Consider the following 18,724-nt stretch of genomic DNA (forward strand, 5'->3'; position numbering starts at 1 on the left):
GGGGCAGTAGCGTTGAGAGGCCCAACTTCCCTCTCTCCAGCCACTTGGGCCAGCTCCTCCGGGGAAATCCCAAGGGGTTCCCCGGCCAGGTCCGGTAAGAAGTCCGCTCCGACAGCTTCTGGCATTTTTAAAAAGTATCCCAGGGGCACGGTAAGGGTCGGAGATGTTTAGTCTATTTGATTTCTGACTATATAAAACGATTTCTTCGGTTTTAAAGTGTGAAGTAAACGCCAACGGAGTAAAATCCAAGCCGATCTCGTTCATGTTTACGATCCGCGTTTGTTTACCCTTTTTGCCTGCCAATATGGTGTCTACTAACTGAGAGTCACGTGGGATCCGGAGCTCTATTCAGCATCCATTAATTTTATACCAAATTAAAGGATCTGTACATCTATACAATGGCTTCAGGGCAATATAATCATTTGACTTCTCTCATTCTACAGATGAAAAATGAATTTAAACTGCAGATTTCACAAACGCAGACCCAGCTAAATATGCAACTTTCTGAAATGAAAAATATGCAGCTTGCTGAAATGAAAAACATGCAGAGGCAGCTTTTCAATCTGCAAATGGAAGTCACAAAAGTCACAATGATCCTAGTCTGGCCCCCCAAAAATCTGATGTGAAAATCCGGTGGGTGTGGCCTATTTTCTGAAATAGCGCCCCCTAGGACCATTACAACTGTCGGCCCCAAGCCATGCTTTGACTGAAGATCACGAAATTTGGTACACTAATGTGGTGTCTCAGGAAACTACAAAAAAGTCTCTTGGAGCAGAGCGCAAAGTAGCACAGGAGGTCGGCCATTTTGGTCCAAGTACTCGATTTAGTGGTTATCGCACACGTTGTTTGGAGAATGATGCCCCGTCGCCAATTTCACCAATTGCCTTCAAACTTCTGCTATATACTCTTAAGACATAGGGGAGAAAATTCAACCGTCAGATTTTAAATAAGTATAAAGGTGTGGGCGTGGCCAAGCCTCAAACTTTGACTGGTTGCCACACCACTCTTTTTTCACAGCTCCCTATTGGACTCCTTTTACCCAATCACCAGAAATCTCTGGCAAATAGCAGCAGACAAGTTGAGGTCACTTGGTCTCCAGTACTGGCAGGCTTCGAAAAAAGGTGGGGCTTTGGAAACATGGCGAAATTCGCCATCAAGTCATGGAAATACGTTTGCCTCTCATTTCTTCATTTATTGAGATATCGCCACGAAATTTCTGGTGAGTGATCCTAGTCTGACCCCCATAGAAATTGACGTGATAGGTTGGTGGGCGTGGTCTATTTTATAAAACAGCGCCCCCTAGGACCATCAAAACTGTCAGCCCCAAGCCATCCTTTGACTGAGGATCATGAAATTCTGTACCCTAATGTAGTGTGTCAGGACCTACAAAAAAGTCTCATAGAGCCAAGCGCAAAGTCGCACAGGAGGTCAGCCATTTTGGTCCAAGTACTCGATTTTGTGGATTTCGCTCACATCGTTTGGAGAATGATGCCCCGTCGCCCTTTTCACCGATCGCCTTCAAACTTCAGCTATATACTCTTAAAACATAGGCGAAAAAATTCAACCGTCTGAATTTTCAAAAGTTGAAAGGTGTGGGCGTGGCTAAGCCTCAAACAATGACCTTTCGCCATTACATTACTTGACGTAATAACTCCCATGTGCTTGATCAGATCTATATCGAACTTTGTCTTTGTGATCACTGACCACATCTCAAGACAATGACAATGTGGACAGCTGACATCACCTAAGCCCCACCCCCTGACAATAGGAAGTCTATTGTTTTATGGTGAAATGCCTAATTTGTCCCCTCTAATTTACTCAACATGACACTAACATCATGCAATGTCTTCATGATGCTGTAATGATCATTCAGTTCTGATAGCTTTCCAGAAAGGGAGGGGCTTTGATGTCATGGTGAATTCTGTCATGACGCCCTGACCTTACGTTTGATTGTAACTTCCAAACGGCCTCCGATCTGCCCGAGACTGAACATGGCAATCAACAATCATGCCCTTTAGCCAACAAGGCACACATGGTTGGTGAACGTTGTAGACAGGGTCCCATATTAAATTTTTTACTCACAGTCCAAATTGGCTGGTAGATGATGAAAATCTACCGGCCAAGCATATTTTTTACCGGCCAAAATTCTAAATGATTTAGATCTACCTCATGTAATTCTATATTATGTTAATTCCAAACAGAGTGACAAAATATTTAAAACATCAATAAGAAAAGCAACTCTTTGGTCATTTTTACTATTTATTTATTTATTTTTAGAGATGTTTTTATAAACTCTTTCATTGAAATCTAGTCAGACTCCTTGTTTTCTCTGTCCATGAGTCTGGCCTCCTGCTTCTGACACCGTCTTTGTGCCAAAGCATTACAGCCTCATTTGGGTCATAGTCCTTGATCTATGGAGAACACAGCTGCACCATGAGAATATCTGAAAGTGTGTCAGGGCTAGGGTTGTCACTGTAACCGGTGTAGCAGTAAACCCTGGTAAAATAAAGTTGACAATAATAACTGTCTTGTTTTAAAAATATATATTATCTCGGTGGATTACCGTGGCCGCGGTGTAGGCGCGGTGACCCTTACCAGCCACCGTATCATCTGCTGAAGTTGCCGGCGGCACATGCGCACTTTGTTGTTTACGACCAAAACTTTCTTTAAGCTAAAGCTGAAATAATGGCCAGAGGAGACGGCAGCACTCGGGACATTTATTATCCCTCAAAGAAGACAAAGTCGGAAGTATGGGCGTTTTTTAGATATTTGAAGAATGCCGAGGGACAGTTGTCTTTGAAAGGCAGCAACACTACGTGGCCATCATAATGTAGCCATTGTCTCACGACTCCGCCATCTCCAGTTCGCCACTTTTCACAAAATCTTCTGGTTGCCACTGGTCCTGGTGGTTTTTCTTCCAGTTTGACGAGTTTTCTTTTGGAAGGCTGGCTGACTCCAGTTAAAAACCGCAACATTTCACCGCTAGTTTTAACACGAAGCTAACTGCTAACTTGATAAACTGATTGAATGGGATAGGTGGAAATGACGTTGGATGCGGCGTTCACTTTTCACGTACGTTTGTGAACGTTGCATGCAGGCGGGACGAGTATCAGAAATCCATGGAAGATGACTGATAAACATAACTAATTTGGTGCAAACATTTACTCGCCAGGTGGCAGGTAGAGGTAAAAAATTTACTCGCCAAATGGAGCAATTTGCTCGCATTTGGCGAGTGTTAATTTCGGACCCTGCAACCAAGGCTCCACAACCAGCCACAGATGTTTTAGGACGAGTCTCTCCAGCATCTTCATGACATGTGAGGTCAGAACCACTGGCCTGTAGTCACTGGGGGTCGACGGGTTGATCTTTTTAGGGACAGGAACCAGGCAGGATGTCTTCCAGAGTGATGGAACTCTCTGCATCTCCAGGCTCATGTTGAAGATCTGTTGTAAAACTCCAGACAGCTGGGAAGCACAACACCTAAGGGCCCTGGGACTGACACCATCAGGACCAGCAGCTTTGCCGGAGTGGAGTCTGCCCAATTCTTTTTTGATGTCATCTGCTGAGAGGGACAGGGTGAGACAGTCTGAGGGGGCAGGAGGGGGGGGATGAAAGGAGATGATGGGAAGAGCTGGCTGTGGAGACAGGAGACGCTGGGCAGTCGAACCTATTGAAGTGTAGATTTAGGTTGTTAGCACTTTCGACGTCCCGTTCCATCCCAACACCTCTCTTTTGTCTCAGGCCAGTGATGGCCCGCATTCCATTCCACGCCTCCCTGGTGTTGTTTTCCTGCAGTTTGTTTTCCAGCCTCCGTCTGTAGGACTCTTTACCCTCAGCAATCTTGGCTTTCAGCTCCTTCTGCACCAGTTTCAGCTGATCTCTGTCACCATTTCTAAAAGCTCTTTTTTTCTTGTTCAGGGTTACTTTTACGTCTTTGGAAACCCAGGGCTTATTGTTGGGGAAGCACAGTATGCAGGGTATATACAGCAATCCTTAAGTAAAATTTAGTACTTTTTAATACTTTTTTTTACTACCTTCAGAATTTTTTTAAAACCATCACAACACTAAATTGCAAGTGTTAATCAGCGACCTATTTACACATATTTTAACATATATAACATACAAAAAGAATAGACTTAGAGACTCACTGATGTTGACAACGTATTGCACATATTTATTTTACTTAGAAAATAAGCCAGGCACTTCTTTTCAGCGGTTCAGACAGTTGACCACGAGGCCTGTAATGATGCACAACGACCACTGAATATGACGTCATCATTATGTGACCGGATATGCTAAAGTAGGGCTGCTCGAATATGGCAAAAACAATAATCACGATTATTGTGACTGAAATTGAGTTCTCGATTATTTAAGACGATTTTTCAATTTATGTAGATTTTTATTTTTTTATTTTTATTCAGTCATAAAACTGCTCAGGGCACAATCAGGGCAAAAATAAACAAGAAACAAGATGATCACTAAAATAACTCCTGATTCCCAGTATAAAAAGACCAATATACTTATAGCTCATAGTTTATGACCCAGGGGCTATAGACCTTGGTTTAACTCATTTAAGTCTAACCAGTACAGACCCAAATACCAATATCTTGCAAATACTGACAGCAAGAATTATACCGTGGCATTTATAACAAATACATGCAAATTGCTGTTCACTAAATGTTGCATAACATTTATTGAGTCGTGTCAAGGTGCTGTAGGAGAGTGCACTAGCACCATGTCCTCAGAGAGATTAGTTATTATTTATCAGCGTGAGGAACTTATTTCTACCTTATTTATAAACTATTTATTTACAAGTCCATCAGTTAATGTAATAATTGTCCCAACCACAGCTGCACCCCCCACCCCCAACCCGGTCTCACAGCAATCAGGGGCAGCTGCACGTGTGTTTAGCACGCCGCACGCGCACATTTAGCCGTTTTTATCGGCTCAGGAGTCCGCAGGTACGGTGTGTGTCACTCACTCTGGTTAATCCAACAGGGAGCCGGCCCTGAGAGCTGTCTTTAGCGACCGACACATCACTGCATCATTCCCTTTCCTAATGTCCTGAAGAACGGTCCGGAGCGCAGGCGGAGTGTTTAGCTAACCTGCAGGAAATGTCGACGACAGTTATCCAGAAAGTAGCTAAGGGTTACCAGAGATGTTTCTGAGGTGTTCGCTAGGTACTTTTAAGATTTAAAAAGTCAAGAAGGGAGTCTGAGAAGCTGTTAGAAATAGCGTCAAAGTCGCCAAGTTCACTTGGCAACACTGGGAGGAGCGTTTCATTTGCAACTCAAGGCAGCGCAAGTGGGAGGAGCAAATAATCGGCTTGTTTTGTTTTTATAATCGTTCAAAACATTTCATTCGGAATATATTTCTATGTCGATGTTCAGAATACGACATCTGATAGTCTGAAAAAAATAATACCTAATTTGGAAAAAATAATACCTCTGAGACCAAATTTAACACTTTTAATGTCCTTAAATTTGACTATTTTTATTTATCACTTTTTAATACTTTTTAAAACCCCGCGGACACCCTGGTATGGTTTGTTGGGGGACTACCGTGTCAACACAGAAGTTGATATAGTCTGTATCACAGCCTGTCAGTTTGTCAATAGAGCTCCGGACCCCACGTGACTCTCAGTTAGTGGACGCCATTCTGGCATGCAAAAAAGGTAAACAAACACGGATGTAACCATGAACATGAACGGGATCCGCTTGGATTTTACTTCGCCGGAGTTTACTTCACACTTTAAAACAGAAGAAATCGTTTTATATAGTCAGAAATTAAATAGACTAAACATCTCCGACCCTTACCGTGCCCCTGGGATACTTTTTAAAAACGCCAGAAGATGTCGGAGCGGACTTCTTACTGGCACAACACCGGACCTGGCCGGGGAACCCCTTGGGATTCCCCCGGCCGGAGGAGCTGGGGAGAAGGTCTGGGACTCTCGACTCTACTGCCCGCTCCGACGCCAGAAGCTGTCGGAGCGGGCTTCTTACCGGCACAACACCGGACCTGACCGGGGAACCCCTTGGGATTTACCCGGAGGAGCTGGCTCCGGCGGCTGGGGAGAGGGAAGTCACGCTACTGCCCCCGCAACCCGACTCCGGATACGCGGATGAAAATGGATGGATGGACGGACAAATAACAGATTTACACGTAAGTAGTCTCGGTGTGTGATCTGACAATTGATCAACCATTGCTTAAAAATTAAATACAGCTTAGCCGGTTAATTGCTGTGATCATAAAACACGGAAACGGCAGCACGCAGAAATCACAAGGCAACGTTTTACGTGATGTTTACATGTTGCTATGAGTAATAAGACAGAAAAAGCCATGCCAAAATAAGTTTAGGAAGCCCACTAAGAATCATAATAAAAGCATTTAAAATAAATACCATACACAGTTGAGAAAACGTTGGTTTAAGTACCTGATATTAAGTGGTCGCTGCATAAGTGAAAACCTTTACTCTCGGGATCCCACAGTTTCATTTTCGCCCGGTCACTGGCACGTTTTATTACAATGATCCAACGTTTGCGGCGCTCCGGATCTTGGGGAATCCTGTAGATGGCTCATTCCTTATGTCGTCCGCGTCTGTTCTGCATCCTGGGGCACAACAGGAATCTACCATAGTTCCCGTTCGATTGAGTTTTCTGACAATAACAAATAGTCCAGCTGCCGGCTTCTGCATGCCAATATGGCGCCGTTTCGATTTGAACTGTTGCATGCTGGGAAAAGTGACGTCAACTCCCGGAGCTCTATATTGTCCTGATTGGAATCACAAAGAACATCCCAGTCCGTTGACTCAAAGCATCCCTGCAGAATCTCTTCCAACTCCCTTGTCCATGTTGTGGCAGTTTTTGTGGCTGCAGGTTGTCTCTGGACGGCAGGTCTATAAAGGGGCTGGAGGGAGACCAGGTTGTGATCAGCCCTGCCCAGGGGAGGGAGAGGGCTGGAGGTGTATGCATCAGCAGCATTGGCATAAAACAGGTCCAGTTTTTTATTGTTTCTTGTTTTGCAGTCCACATACTGCTTGAATGTAGGTAGAACAGTGGAGAGGTTCGTGTGGTTAAAATCGCCCGTTATAGCCACAAACGCAGAGGGACTACGATTTAGTACGCCCGCTGTCGCAGCGCTGATGACGTCACACGCCTGCGCCGCGTTGGCATCAGGAGCAATGTAAACAATGATGATAATGGCGAGGGAAAACTCAGGCGGTAAATAATATGGTCGGAGACCGACCGCCAACATTTCGATGTGTTTGTTACACACAGCCATCCTCACCTTAACGTGACTGGGGGAAAACCAGCGGTTGTTAACATAAAGAGCGAGCCCACCCCTCTTCTTCTCACTTCTACCCGAGTCCCTCTCCGCTCTCACACACGTAAATCTGTTTATATCCACCACCTGGTCCGGGATGTTTTTGTGCAGCCATGTCTCCGTGTAACACATAACACTGCATTCTCGGAAAACTTTCTCTGTCCTTGTTAGCGTCGCGATCTCCTCCATCTTGTTAACCAGCGATCTGACATTGCCAGTAACCACATACGGGAGAGCAGGACGGAATCTTTTCCTCCTCAGTCTTCGCGTTTTCCCCGCTCTACAGCCACGGTATTTTAGGGTAGTCACAGTGTGAAATTTTAACCTAACGGTTATTGTGACCAAAATTATCGCAGTCTTCGGTATTATCGCTGCATTTTTTTAAACGTGTTACATTTTCAGACAACTAAATAAACCCCGTAGCTCAGGAAAATATTGTCCTCAGTTTGTGTCTAAATTTTGCCTAAAATGTGTTATTTTGTAATTATGTTGTTTATTTGTTTACATATTTCCCCTTTAGTCTTTAAAATACCAACATTTGCCCATAACTTTATTTTTTTGTCTGTTTGATGTCATCATTTTAAAAATATTAGACCAGATGATACTCAGTACTCAAGTAGCCTTCTAATCAGATACTATTTTTACCCATACCTGAGTAATAAACCCTATATCAGGAAAAACTTGTCCTCGGTTTGTGTCCTTCCGGTGAGCATTGCAGATTTGGGAAAATGTCATCAGGCAGTAATCATTGTTAAATTCATAATTATTCTCGGAGAGAGACCAACTCTTATCTGCCCCTGGGAGCCCCGTAATGCATAGCGTCATTTCAATATGGGGGTGTCCGCGACACGGTTTATATGCAGGTAGCGGGCGCTGCGGCTGCTTCATATAGCGACTCATTGCATTCTCCCTCAACCCAAATCCTCGGATCACACATTTTTAGCTAAAACGCTAACGTTAACTTGCCTTGCGTTGACTGTAGAGTTGTGGGTGATGGTCACGCAGATGTGTCATGAGATTTGAAGCGTTGCTGCCTTTCACACACTTTTTCCTGCACGTGCGTCGTGCTGCAAACAAGATTCTAACAACTGTTCCTCGGCACTCTTCGAATATCCAAAAAAAATGCCCATACTTCCGACTTTGTCTTCTTTGAGGGATAATAAATGTCCTGCACGCTGCCGTCTCCTCCTTTAGCCATTATTTCAGCTTTAGCTTCAAGAAAGTTTTTGTTGTAAACAACAAAGTGCGCATGTGCCACCGGCAACTTCAGCAGATGATACATGGCTGGTAAGGGTCACCGCGCCTACACCACAGCCACGGTAATCCACCAAGATAATATATTTTTTTAAAAACAAGACGGTTATTATTATTATTATTGTCAACTTTTTTACCGGGGTTTACCACTACACCGGTTATTGTGACAACCCTATATATATATATATATATATATATATATATATCATCCCTAATATATATTATGGGTGTAATTGTAGGCTAAAATCATATTCAGTTCGGTTCAGTGTTTTAAAGAGCTGAATAATTTTCAGTATATTATTATTATATTTATCTTATGGGCTGCAAGGTGGTGCAGTGGTTAGCACTGTTGCCTCGCAACACGAAGGTTGCAGGTTCGAAACTCGGCTGCGACCTTTCTGCGTGGATTTGCGTGTTCTCCCCATGCATGCGTGGGTTTTCTCCGGGTACTCCGGTTTCCCCCACAGATCACAACATGCCCTATAGGTAAAAATAAATAAATAAATAAATAAATAAAATAAAATTGTAAGTCGCTTTGGGTAAAAGCGTCTGCTAAGCACATAAACATATATAAACATACATATAACATATATTTGTTTAATACCTGAAGCGGCTCCTACAGTGAGCAGAACCAGGTGTCATCACAGGCTGCTGATTTAGCATGATGTCTTTAATTATTTCACAGGTTAAGGGCTCGACACACGGGAGGCGACTGTCCATTCATTATCAATGAGACATGCGCAGCAAAGCGATAATCGCGGGTCTCCCTCCTACTAAGCGAAACGCGAAAAATGTGCGTGTGAAATTTTGCGCTCGTGCACATGTCGTGCACAGGTGATTCAGCGAAACAATCCCAGAAAGTTGAAATAATTTCAAATTTTCATCGCTGTTGCTCGGACGAGGACCAATCAATGGAGGTTTCATTCACTGACCAATGAGCGGACAGGATGCTCTGTACATCTGCGAGCAAACATGAAGGAGAAGTTGATTATTATTATGTTTTACATAGTAAAATCAGAAGTAAGATTTCACACAACTCTAGCAGCACCTTGTGAAACATCATGTCTACCACTTATTTTTAACTCTGAACCACTTAAATAACCTTAATTCCCTCCAACCTGACACAGCCAAACAAAACAACAGAAGTTTCGATTTCACCATGGAACAGAAAGCGTAGGCGCGTAGCTTTGCCGCTGGCCGCCTCCCGTGTGTCAGGTAATAAAAGCGACAGCGACGAATTTCGCTGATCAATCAATCAATCAATCAATCAAAGCTTTATTTATAAAGCGCCTTCCGCAACCCTGTCAGGAAGCCCAAAGCGCTGAACATGGTACAATTGTAGGTAAATATATTGAATAAATCAACAATAAAAGCAATTCAAATTACAAAATACAAATTACGAAATACAAATTACAAGATAGATGAAACATTCTGGTACAGGACAAATGTGTGAAACACAATTGGATTGAATGGATGGATTGAGTGAACCAATGAAAGTTGTGAAATAAATTCAACATAAAAGAGGGCCAAAATCAAACATGTTCTGGAAACGCCAAGCGGAGGAGGTGTGTTTTTAGGTGACTCTTAAAGACTGGCAGAGAAGGGGACAGCCTAACTGAGGGTGGCAACTGGTTCCAGAGTGACGGTGCTAGGACTGAGAAAGACCGGTCCCCGCGAGTACGACACCTAGAACGAGGGACAACGAGCAGGCCTTGGTCAGAGGAGTGCAGAGCGCGTGATGGGGAGTGTCTGTTCAGGAGTGTGGCTAGATAGGGGGGACCACCACCCTGGAAGAAATGATAAACAAAGACGAGGATTTTGAATTGTGAGCGATAGCAAATCGGAAGCCAGTGCAGGGAGGCCAGAACCGGACTGATGTGGCCCCGTTTCCTGGTCCCAGTCAGGAACCTGGCTGCGCTGTTCTGCACAACCTGTAGGCAACGCAGTGATGACTGACACAACCCTGCATAGAGAGAGTTGCAGTAGTCAAGCCTAGAAATTACAAAGGCATGCAGTACCCGCTCCAGGTGGGCTCTCGACAGCATATGCTTGATTTTTGCAAGGCGTCTCAAATCGCCTTGCAAAATGATGATGTCACATGAACTTACTGTTCATGGTGACAAATGATCGCGGTCATTTGTCGCCTCCCATGTCTTGAGTCCCTTATTTGCGCAGCTATGAGTGTCCTGCTCATACAGAAGTGTTGTGTTTGACTGGTGATGCTCCATGTTTTAATTGGCGGCCCACCAGGTTGTGCTTGGCCACCTGCCAGGCTAAGCGTCATGCCCTGCCTCCCTCCCTGACCCTACTGTGTCCGCTGACATGAACGGCACAACAAAACTAGAGCCCTCCAGCAGCAGAACGTGGGCAAACATGTCTGGAGTCTAACAGTACTGACTCATATCAGCGATTATACTGTAGTGACTCAAGAGTCTCTGGTTGCTCTTTTATGAGTATTATTTTCAGGCTACTGTCACCATAACCCACGCCTTACAAACTCTTAACTCTTTCAGCAGAATCGCTCGTAACAGAGTATTTACTAGCATAGCAAACCAGAGCAGAAAAAAATGGAACCAGAACAATATTTCTCCCTGTTGAGCTCGCCTTCAAAATAAAACGTTAACCCTATAGTTTACTACTCAAACCCTTACAATATGTTTGAGGTAATCTGGCCACTCCGGCTACCCATAGCTGTTTCCTGATTACACAGGGGAGGGAGGGGTTTGGCTCGTCTCTCCGCACAAGCAGGATGGAAAAACAGAACTCTGTTGTCCCCAAATAATTAAAAACCAGGATGCCAAATGCAAAGTTTGGAGCAACACATTTACCCAGAGGCTCTCAGATTGAGTAAACTTGTGAGAATACATGTAATAGCCGTTTAGAGACTGAGCAACATGTCACCAGCATAGCAGTTTGATCAGTTATATCGATTTAAAGATATAAAATCATCTTGTATCTTGTTTTAAAATTATATCGATATTTTAAAAATAGATATATTGCCCAGCCCTAGGTTAATGCAAATAATACCAGCTTAACTGACAGCAATGGCTAATTCTAATTCAACCTGAAGAGGGTGCCACACTGAAGGTTTTAGACAAAATATTTATATTTTAAATAAGATGCACTCAAATTCCCAAATAGTGATCGCACATGTCTACAGCAGTACTAGACACTCGTTTATACAGTTTGTCCACAAAAATTTTGATTTGGGGGTGACTTGCTCTTTAACAAAATTGTATATCCTTCTGTTATCTCAAAAATAGAAGAATTTGCAAATATCACTTAGACAGGTATCTGGACGAAGTTAATTCAGTACTTTTGTGCTTGCATGACCCATCACAAATCAGTCCTACATAGAAGCCACAATCGTATGCACCATTGTGCTAATAACATCTCAAGTAGTTCATGTGTAGCAACAATCTTTTTCCGATCTCGTCATTAAAGCCTCCAGCAACCTCCAGTTGCACTTGTACATCAATACTCCAAACAGGGCAAAAGTGCCAGCTGTTACTGCCAAAGTCAAACATTGCAATTACCACAGCTGTTGAAGCAGATTATATGCTTTAAAAAAGTACTTAGATAAAAACAAATAAATCCAGGGACAGCAACTCAAGATGTTCACAAACTATATCTGTTCGATGCCTGTACGGCTTTCTTACATGCAGTCTGTGAAAATGTCAACATTGTGTTTGAGTGTGCTGTAGCTAAAGGTCCTCTGGGACATGGTCTAGTTTCATATACAGTAGCAGCAGTGATAAGAGACTGACCCACTTAACAGATGTTGGCCTCTGTTCACATTACTCAAACTGTCATTTACTTTTGACTACATCATTTTAATCCTGGGGATGTGTGTTCTCTCCTGATTAATTGCAGTTGTGTTTCTTGCAATAACTCCAAGGAACTGTGGCGTCTCAGAAGATACAAAAACAAAAATAATTCTATCACTCTCAGCAGTATAAACATTGAAGAATATCAAATGGAGGAAAAACAGGGTGGAATGTTTCCTATTCTGGTTCATTGGCCCCTTTCCACTGGTCCCTTGATATGACAGATTTACTGAACAAAATTTTAGTCATAATACACACAAAAAAGGGGTAAAAAAACAGATTTGGTGTTGCAGGACAAATTGTATGTAGAATAACACATTCTGCCCCACTACTAGGGATATGTATTGGTGAAATTTTGGCAATACAATATATGTCACAATAAGGGGAAGACAATATAATGTATCACAATATATTGCAATACATTCAGTCAGACGTTGTTAGCGATTTTTTTCGGCAATGTATTGCACACCTTACGGCTCATCAACAAATCTTGAGGGAAGTTTCCTTGTTCTAGAAGTTTTCCTGATTTCTTCCATCATTTACAAAAACAAATCTAACTTATAAAATGATAAAAAGCCTCCGTGAAAAATGCAGCATTAAAAAAAATTATTTTGGGTGATAAAACAAGTACAAAAAATGGCAAAGCAATGTCAAATATGACAAAATGTGTTCTAAAATTACAAACATAAAGTGAGATATTAACTAAAAAATAATTATTTACATCAATAGAAGAGATAGAAATTGAAAATACACATCCAAAACAATTCCTCCTTGTCCCTGATTCTCAGGCAGGAAGTTGCGTAACACTGCCTTAACATTATGTATACCACAGGAAAGCGCAGCATCTCAGCTATCAGAATCCATTGAAAAAACAATGATTGCGCAAATGGTTGAAGAGTTACGGTAGTTCAAAGTAAGGAAGCCATTTTGTGTCGGCGCCGACTCAACCCCAGTAGAAGGGTTAAGGGAATGTTTTGGCTTACGCTTTAGCTTCATGGAAATCTGGAGCTCAAACGAGGAGAGAACGTCGTACATAAACCCATTCACACACACCACAATAGGCATGCTCACTTTAACGTTCTTCAGACAAAATCTGAGCGAGTGACACTCAACTGCCTTTCACCCAAGATCCCTAACTGGATGGTTCTCTTGCAAAGGGCTACATGGTGGCACAGTTGTTAGCACTGTTGCTTCACAGTAAGATGGTTGCAGATTTGAAACCCGGCTGTGGCCTTTCTGCATGGAGTTGCATTTTCTCCCCATGCATGTGTGGGTATTTTCTGGGTACTACGGTCCCCCCCACAAATCACAGCATGCCCTATTGATTCACAATTGTACGTCGCTTTGGATAAAAGCGTCTGCCAAACAAATAAACATTTACAAAGAGCTTTGTATCGAATGTTCTTGAACACACACTTTCCCGTTTTTTTGGTGACAAGCAGTTGACTTAACTCATCAGATTTTAGCTAGCAGCAAACAAGCTACAAACAATGATGCTCTGCATGAACTGAACATTTATAGCCTGCAGATATCGCAAGACTTGTAATGTATTCACAACTTACCAACACAGACCTTTAGAAAAAGGCGGACACTAGCCAACTGAGTTTTAATATTCTACATGGCGAATAGGGCTGAAACTAACGACTATTCTAATAGTCGACTAGTCACCGACTATTGAAACGATTAGTCGACTAATCGGATAGCATGGGATTGCTTTAATTATGTGAAAAATGATAATAAACACAAGAAAGATGGGTACTTCAATGGAAAATGCATATTTTATTGAACTTTGCTGATGATAGGCCAATTCATACTAAAAGTAAATAAAAATGCCCTGTCTAACACCAATTAGGCACAGTGCTCAGTCAGTATAGACATAAATACATAAATAAAAATAAAATACTTTAGTTAGGCACAGTAAGGCATAACATTAAATCTCTCTTTTTTTAAAGCGAAAATACATTTAAAAAAATGTACAATGTACATCCAAAACAAAACGTATTGGCTTTCGTGTTATTTAAATCTTACCGAGGTGAGTCAGACTGTTTCATCCAAATGTCTGACGTGCTTTCTCTTTAAGTGTTCATGCATCACCGAGGTGCTGCTGTGATACGCAAGGACTGCATTGCAAATAATGCAGGTAGTTAGGGTTGGGCATCGTTTGATTTTGAACGATTCCAATTCCAATTCCTTGTTTCGATTCCGGTTCCAATCGATTCCCGATTCCGATTCTTTCAAGACATGACATGTTTTACATGAGCCAGCTAACCACAGGTCCTACTTTATGAAATAATCTTAACTTCAACATGAATTTTAATTCTGTGAACAATAACATCACCTTCATTTAGACAAAAATATGTTTTGGAGAAAAAAAGAAAAAGACTTGCAGCACAATCAGTGTGTTTGTTTCTGACCACAATCAAAGTCTGGAAGCAGCCTCTGGGATGAGAGGCTAAACGTCTCCGACATATCCAGAAAGATCCAGCTGTGTTCAGCTAAAACTCTCAGGATGATCATGTCCAGGATGACTGAGAACTACACCTCCATGCTGCAGCAGCCATTCAGTCGGAACAGAAAGTGAAACTTAAATGTAGCTGCTGTCAGTAACAATCTAACAGATTTTAAACATTAAAACTCTCAATAGAAATAGTTCAGAAAGGAAATTTAAATGTTCACAGCTTTGTGTGTGATTTATTATTATTCCATCCATCCATTTTCATCCGCTTATCCGGAGACGGGTAGCGGGGGCAGTGGCCTAAGGCGAGAGGCCCAGACTTCCCTCTCCCCAGCCACTTGGGCCAGCTCCTCTGGGGGGAAACCCCAGGTGTTCCCTGGCCAGGTGAGAGATATAGTCCCTCCACTGTGTCCTGGGTCTACCTTTAGGTCTCCTCCCGGTTGGACATGCTCGGAAAACCTCACCAGGGAGGCGTCCAGGAGGCATCCTGACCAGATGCCCGAGCCACCTCAATTGGCTCCTCTCGATGAGGAGGAGCAGCGGGTCTACTCCGAGCCCCTCCCGAATGACCGAGCTTCTCACCCTATCTCTAAGGGAGAGCCCAGCCTCTCTTCAGAGAAAACTCATTTCGGCTGCTTGTATCCACAATCTCGTTCTTTCGGTCACTATCCAAAACTCATGACCATAGGTGAGGGTAGGAACGTAGATCGACCGGTAAATCGAGAGCGTCACCTTCTGACTCAGCTCACTCTTCACCACGACAGACCGGTACAACACCCGCATCACTGCAGATGCAGCACCAATCCACCTATCGATCTCACGCCCCAGTTTTCCCTCACTCGTGAACAAGACCCCGAGATACTTAAACTCCTCCACTGGGGGCAGAACCTCATCCCTGACCCGGAGAAGGCCCTTTTCCGAATCAAGGAGAATTTACAAAGGAATTTATTATTATTATTATTATTTATTGTGGCAGAAGCTGGTGTGGTCCACCACAGAGAAGGTTCTCTAGCATGATAACTTTATTATACAGGATATTGTTCAGCCTTCTGATGCTTACGTTCGCTCTCTCTCTCTCACACACACACACACACACACACACACACACACACACACACACACACACACACACGAGTGTTGGTGAGCGGCTGCGTCTGACTGCTGACGCTCCATGTGTTTTTATTTCTGCAGTGACAAACTCACCTCACACCGTCCAGTTTGTTCTTTAAAGCTTCTATTAAATCCACCATGTTGACGTATTTTAACAAGTTTCCTCTACGCTGCAGGAGTTAAAGTTTACATTACGGAGCAAAAGTTCGGCAGACGAGTTTGTTTATATTTGGCCGCTGCGCGCCGGGTGGGGGGAGGGGGGACTCGGTGCTGCACACAGACAGCTGGTGTGATCAGCTCTGAAAAGCATTGATCATAATTTGCAGATCACATTTATTTTTCACGGAGATCGGCCGCGGATCCCTCTTCCGTCTGCATTCTAGGAATCGAAACTAGGATTCAAAATAAAAAACTTTGAACGATTCCGGGAAAAATTAACAGTTGGAACTGGTTCCAATCGGTGCTCGATGCCCAACCCTACAGGTAATCTTTTTATTCGCCGAATCCATGCTGGAATGCTCCCAAACTTTTGATGTTTTGGTATGCGTAGCTGCTATGTTGGATGCTGCCATTTCTGTTAGTTGACGCTCAGCAGAGAAGCTATTGCATATGTACAACTCTCTGCAGAGATTGTAATGAAGTGAGATGCCTCACTCGGTCGTGAAAAAAACCCACGTCTGGTGACAACGTCGACAATGAAATTCATTGTCGACTATTTCTATTGTCGGTATTTGTCGACGTCGACAAATCGTTGCAGCCCTAATGGCAAATGCTTCCTGGGATTAAAAATTAAGACTTGCCCTAATAAAATTTAAGACATCCAGACAAAAATCCAGATATTTTTAAGACCTTAAATTTACAATTAAGTACAAAAAAAAAACAGATTAGATGATGTCATTTGATTTTCACATGAACTGTCAGAACTTTAACTGCAACAGCAAAATTACTGAACACTGTGTGGCTTAAGATTGAGTAAGCTAGCATGTTATAACACTATATGTTATAACATATAGTGATACTATAGTAGTATTGTACAGGAAAATACTGGTACCTTTTACGTACCTTGTTGCGATTTTTAACACATTACTAACAACTTGAAGCTTTTTTATAAGATGAACTTTAACACTTCATCTCTAAGTGAGCAGCTTACATAACTCACTTTGCACTAATAGGGGATAAAGTAATATAGCTCTGTATAATCCTAAATAAAGTGTAATTATCTTGTAAGGAACATTATATTTGATTCTTTTTTTTTTTTTCATTTTTTGACCAGCTCTTATAAATTTGAAAGGAGCAAAAACATCATCACATTGGAACATAAACTCCTTTCAATTTAGGGTCAAGTTTATTCTGTGGCTTGTTACAAAATAGAAGAGAGGTGGTAAAACGGCTTTCAGTTGTAAATGAAGGAGACCCCTGCTCTGTGTTTTCCCCACTGCTCCGCAATGCCCAAAAGGCGCGTGCTCATTACAAGCTCGTGCCCGACGTGCTCTGCTTTTAACACAGATCCAGTGCTGCTTTTATTTAGACTGTCACTCGTGTGACTTGTCATTGTCAGTTCTCTTACATTTCTCAGTAAAACCAAAGTTTAACGTTCGGTTCATCCTTTGACTCCTCTTGAGAATCATTTTTGTTTTCTGCCACCTGCTGAACAGCAGGAATGTAAAGCTACGTTGCTGTTCAGTTTTTTTTAATGAGAATGGCAGACAAGCGTAAACACAGGCATGTTGCTGCCTCCATCAGGTCAGTTGTTTAAACAACACTGCTTTATCTTCAAATTTCAGACCCGCCACTGTGGCGTGTGCGTTGTGCCAACTAATTTCCACCCCTGTGTACAACCAACTTGGGAAACACTGAAAAGATCTCTTAACTTGCTTCCGAATAACTCAGAGTCCCTCAATATGATGGAAAAGGTGTCTGCCTAAGCTGTTGTTCAGTAACCCAGTATTGGATAAACAACTGAAAAAGTTGATGGATGGACAAATAGAGAAAGACAGACAAATTTGTTTTTAGTATTTTAGCATTTGTTCAAATGTCACTTTTACTAATGTGCCTAAACTTTTCAGCTATTTGTAACTATCTGTGTAATGTAGCAATAACTTCACGGGAGCATTATCAAAACTGAAACACAAGGCTGGAGTAAAGTGCTGCACCAAGTCTGAAAAGAGACAAAAGAAAGAGGGTTTAAAACGCTTGTGTAACTGCTGATGAACAAATGCAGGTGCACCTCTGTGTGCGTGTGTGCATTCTAATGGCTCTATGATCCACTTTTGCAGGTGGCAGGCAGATAGTCCATGCAATGTAGCAGATCGGGCAATCATTAGACATGTGCTATTGCTACACAAAAAAACCCTAATGTGTGACACGGCCAATGAGCTGCAAGTGAAAATGTCAAAACTCATTTTAAAACAATTTCAGTTCAAGCCTACGTCATCAAAATGTGTGATTTTGCTCATTTAAATATTCAAATACAATTGTTACTTACATTTATTATTTTAGTTTTAAATATATTTACATGCATTAAAGAGTAGCACAAGTCAAATTAACATAAAGTTCAGATAATTACTAAGTTTTCTACTTTGTGAGGCAGCAAGCTGAATGTCATAAAATGATCTGCTGAAATACCTCAGGGAAAAAGGGTAAAAGTATTAATTACAAACAAAAATATAAGGTATAGCTTTCCGCCTCTCTCCCTGTTTTGTCTTTCTGATGGTGTGCCTGTGTGTAAATGCTTTCTGGAAGCTGAGATGGACTA

General features: G+C 42.3%; 1 protein-coding gene across 4 annotated transcripts in view; it reads right to left on the reverse strand.

The window, feature by feature from the left end:
- Positions 1 to 18,724, reverse strand: part of slc12a7b (solute carrier family 12 member 7b) — a 192,529-nt gene that overhangs the window by 118,530 nt on the left and 55,275 nt on the right. The window lies entirely within an intron of this gene.

Source organism: Nothobranchius furzeri, chromosome 7, assembly GCF_043380555.1.
Source record: "Nothobranchius furzeri strain GRZ-AD chromosome 7, NfurGRZ-RIMD1, whole genome shotgun sequence".
Classification (NCBI taxonomy): Eukaryota; Metazoa; Chordata; class Actinopteri; order Cyprinodontiformes; family Nothobranchiidae; genus Nothobranchius; species Nothobranchius furzeri.